Genomic DNA, 4671 nt, shown 5'->3' with positions numbered 1-4671 from the left:
TATCAATCCAAGTCCATAAGTCCTAGTTCTCCACCAAATCAATTAGTGAGATCTAGAGTTAATGGCTCCCAATCGTCATTCACTTGGACATTAGCAACTCAAAAGTTCCTAAGTTACCTTCCCAAGCCAAGAGCATAAAATTCTACTCTAAAATCCAACCAAGCATTTTATCAAACAATTGGAAGGCATAAAAGGAAAGCATAGTAAAATTTCATGGAAAGCAAATCTACACTACTCAATTGCAAGGAATTAAACAACAACAAATCAAATGAATAATAAAGGAACATGAATCATAAATTGCATTAAAGAAAAATGGAAGAACAAAAATGCATCAACATAAAAGTAAAGGGTTACAAGAATTAAAAGCAAAACTAGAGAGAGGAAAGGTAGAAGGAGAAGAATTACAAAGAGAAAAGTAAATCTAAGCATGAAATTAACCTAGATCTAAGAATTCCTAATCTAGATCTAAAACCTACTCCTAATACTCTCACTTCTCTCTCTAAAACTAACTTTCCCTCCAAAACTAAACTAATGATCAAAAGTATGTTAATTCCCCTTCAATCATTGGCTTAAATAGCATCAGAAATGAGTTGGATTGGGCCCACAAGGCTTCTAAAATCGCTGGCCACGAGTTGCATTAAGTGAAGCATGTGCACCCATCGGCGCATATCATTTTGAAGCCCCGGATGTTAGCTTTCCAACGCAACTAAAATCGTATCATTTGGACTTCTGTAGCTCAAGTTATGGTCGATTGAGTGCAAAGAGGTCGGCTTGACAGCTTTTGCGATTCCTTCATTTATTCATGAGTTCTCCATTTCTACATGCTTTTTCTTCATTCCCTCAATCCAATCTTTGCCTCCTAAATCTGAAATCACTTAACAAACATATCAAGGCATCTAATGGAATCAAGGTGAATTAACTTTAGCTATTTTAAGTCCTAAAAAGCATGTTTTCCCACTTAAGCACAAATTAGGAGACAATCATGAAAGCATGCTATTTCATTGAATAAATGTGGGTAAAAGGTTATAAAATCCTCTAAATAAAGCACAAGATAAACCCTAAAAATGGGGTTTATTAGTGTTTTATGGTGTTTTCAGGTATTTTTTGGCTGAAATTAAAGAGTTTTGGCAAAGTCTGATTCAGAGACAGAGAAAGGACTGCAAATGATGTCAGATTCTGACCTCCATAAACTCGAAGGAGCATTTTTGGAGCTACAGAAGTCCATACTTTTCTTTGGAAATGAAGGCCCAAAACTGGCATTCAACGCCAGCCACCAGCCCCATTCCTAGCGTCCAACGCCCATTCAGGAGTCCAAAGCTGGCATTGGACGCCCAAAAGGGAGCACTAGCTCGTGGATTTCACTCAAGCTCAGCCCAAACACTCACCAAGTGGGCTCGAGAAGTGGATTTTCGCACTACAAGACTAGTTTATCTAGTTTCTATAATTCTTAGTTAGCATATTAGTATATATAGACAAGAGTTCACCCTTGTTCAGGACTTTTAAAGAACTCTTGCCCACTCTACACGTTTTACATTACCTTTCTGTACAGTATGAGTCACTAACCTCCTAAGGTTAAGGTTAGGAGATCTGTTGATTCTTATGGATTAATAATATCATTATTCTATTTCAATCTATGCTTGATTCTATTCTAAGATGTATCTTCGTTCCTCATCCTAACGAATTGGGAGTGTAACTTGACCGTCATCCCTATTCACATGGGTTCTTGCAAGTCCTTGATGGGATAGTATTGAACCACAAGATTGATTATACATCACTTAGATGGCTAATCCATGGCTTTATTGGGTATTTCTCGAGACATCAGTGCAGCCGAGGTGCGGGGTGATTAAGGCCTTTGTGATATAGGCTAGAACCAAAGGAGCTGCATTCTCTGATCCGGAAGATCCGACTTTGTCTATGGCGTTTTGAGTAGGATCACCAAGAGAATGGACTGTTAGAGCTTTGCCCCCAATTCAGATTGGATGACCGTTGACCCGGCGTTTGATCTGAAGCAGAGGAGATTAATGACCGCTAACCCGGCGTTAATCATTTACAGCCTGCCATGGAATGAATCAATCAGAAGTTGGAGTAGATAGTGAGAAAAGTTGATCCAAAAGGAAGAAGCATCTCCGAAGCCTTAACCGTTCTCATACCATTGATTGCACACCTATCTAGTAACGTTTTATTTATTTATCTGTTTTATGCATTTTCTCGTGACAACTATATTTTCTATCTGCCTGACTAAGTTCTGCAAGGTAACCATTGCTTGCTCAAACCAACAATCTCTGTGGGATCGACCCTTACTCACCTGAGATATTACTTAGACAACCTGGTATACTTGCCGGTCTATCTATGCGAAACGTGCGGAGTTAGTTTCGTACACCAAGTTTTTGGCGCCGTTGCCGGAGATTGTTCGGATTGACGAACTATCAGATTATCTTGTTGCTTAGATTAGGTACTTTTATTTTTTTCTGTGTCTTTTGTTTTCTTTTCCAAAATTTTTCAAAACCTTTTCTTTTCTTTATTAATCTTTGCTTTTGTGTGACTCTTTTATTCTTGTTCTTGTTAAAGTTTCGAACTTTCTGGTGTCTTTTTCTAAAAATTTTCAAAAATAGTGTCTTTTGTTTGAGTGTAGTGTCAGTTCTTAAATTTGGTGTCCCTTGTGTGTTTATCTTTCCTTGAATTTTCGAATTACTTAGTCTTCTTTCTTGGTATTCAAGTTGTTTTTGTTTCTTTTCTTGTTTTGATCTTAAAATTTTTAAGTTTAGTGTCTTTTGGTCTTTGTTTTCTTAATTTTCGAAAATTAGTGTCTTTTGATCTAAAAATTTTAAGTTTGGTGTCTTTTGGTTGTTTTTCTCTTTCTTCATTAATTCAAAAAATTAAAAATATATTTTTTATCTTTATTCAAATTTTCGAAATTCTTACCTTCTTTTCTTATCTTGATTTAAAAATTTTTAAGATTGGTGTTTTCTTGTTGGTAAAGTCAAATTTCAAATCTTATCTTTCTTTTAAATTTTAAAATTCAAAACTTTTTCAAATCGTTATCTTATCTTTTTATCTTTCTTTAAATTTCGAAAATCTTATCTTATCTTATTTCAAATTCAATTTTTAAAACTCAATTTCAAAATTAAAATTTCAAATTTCAAATTTCAAATTTCAAAATTAAATCTTTTTCAAAAGTCAAATTTCAAATCTTATCTTTTCAAATCTTTTCAAACTTATTTTCAAATCTTTATCTTATAGTGTTTCAATTTCAAAAAAATTCAAATTCAAATCTTTTTCAAAATTTTTTTAATTTTTATCTTATCTTTTCTAATTTTTAAATTGCAAAGTTTTTAAAATCAAATCTTTTTCAAATCTCCCATCTTATCTTATTTTCAAATCTTTCTTAATTAGTTACTTGTTTTCTCTTCCTTCTTTTTCAAAACTTTCTAACTAATTCCTCTCTCTTCTAATTTCGAAAATCTCTTACCTCTTTCTCTTTCTTCTTTCTCGAAAACCACCATTTAATTTTCAAATATTTTTAGTTAATTAGCTTTTATTTTCCTTCTTGTTTTCGAAATTAAATAAATAAATAAAATAAAAACAAAAATATTTTAATTCTAGTTTCTCTTTTTACTTCTTAATTTTTGAATTCTTTACCCCCTCTATTCGAATCCTTCATCTCATTCTTCTACCCTCATTCTTCTTTTTTCTCTACATCTCACAGGGAGTTCTATATAGAAACTCCCATTCTCTTTCTTTCTTGTTTTCTTTTTCTTGTTTATGAGCAGGAACAGAGATAAGGAACCTCTCTATGATCCTGATCCTGAACCTGAGAGGACCCTAAGGAGGCGTTTACAACAAGTTAAAGCACAACACTCCAGAAGAGATCTCACAGAACTTTTCGAGCAAGAAACTGAAAATACAAACATGGCAGCCGAACAGAACAATGGTAGAGATGTAAGGAAGGTTCTTGGTGACTTCACTGCACCTACTTCTGATATCTATATAAGAAATATCTTCATACCTGCCATTAGAGCAAATAACTTTGAGCTTAAGCCTCAGTTAGTCTCTCTAATGCAACAGAATTGCATATTTCCTAGACTTCCACTAGAAGATCCACATCAATTCTTATCTAAATTTTTACAAATCTGTGATACTGTTAAGACAAATAGAGTGGATCCTGAGGTCTACAGACTTATGCTTTTCCCTTTTGCTGTTAAAGACAGAGCTAGGATATGGTTGGACTCTCAACCTAGGGAAAGCCTAGACTCTTGGAAAAAGTTGGTCAATGCATTCTTGGCCAAGTTCTTTCCACCTCAGAAAATGAGCAAGCTCAGGGTGGAAGTTCAAACCTTCAGACAAAAAGAGGGTGAATCCCTCTATGAAGCTTGGAAAAGATACAAGCAATTGATTAGGAGATGTCCTCCTGACATGCTCTCAGAATGGACTATCCTAGGAATCTTCTAGAATGGTCTATCTGAGATGTCCAAAATGTTTTTGGACCGTTCTGCTGTTGGATCACTCCACTTGAAGAAAACGCCTGAAGAGGCACAAGAACTCATCGAAATGGTTCCAAACAACCAATTCATGTATACTTCTAAGAGAAACCCTGTGAACAATGGGGTAGCTCAGAAGAAAGGAATCCTGGAAGTTGACACTCTGAATGCCATATTGGCTCAGAACAAGATC

At 34.8% G+C, this 4671-nt stretch overlaps 1 non-coding gene across 1 annotated transcript; it reads right to left on the bottom strand.

Moving 5' to 3' along the window:
• Positions 1 to 4311: 4311 nt before the first annotated feature.
• LOC148577348 (small nucleolar RNA R71) lies at positions 4312 to 4415 on the bottom strand. The gene has a single exon (XR_015903952.1). It is a non-coding gene; the product is annotated as a small nucleolar RNA R71 (small nucleolar RNA).
• Positions 4416 to 4671: the final 256 nt, after the last annotated feature.

This window comes from Arachis ipaensis, chromosome B1 (assembly GCF_059453495.1).
Source record: "Arachis ipaensis isolate K30076 ecotype BB chromosome B1, ASM5945349v1, whole genome shotgun sequence".
Taxonomy (NCBI): domain Eukaryota; kingdom Viridiplantae; phylum Streptophyta; class Magnoliopsida; order Fabales; family Fabaceae; genus Arachis; species Arachis ipaensis.
The sequence above is the reverse complement of the archived record's forward strand: the minus strand, read 5'-3'. Positions and strand labels throughout refer to the sequence as shown.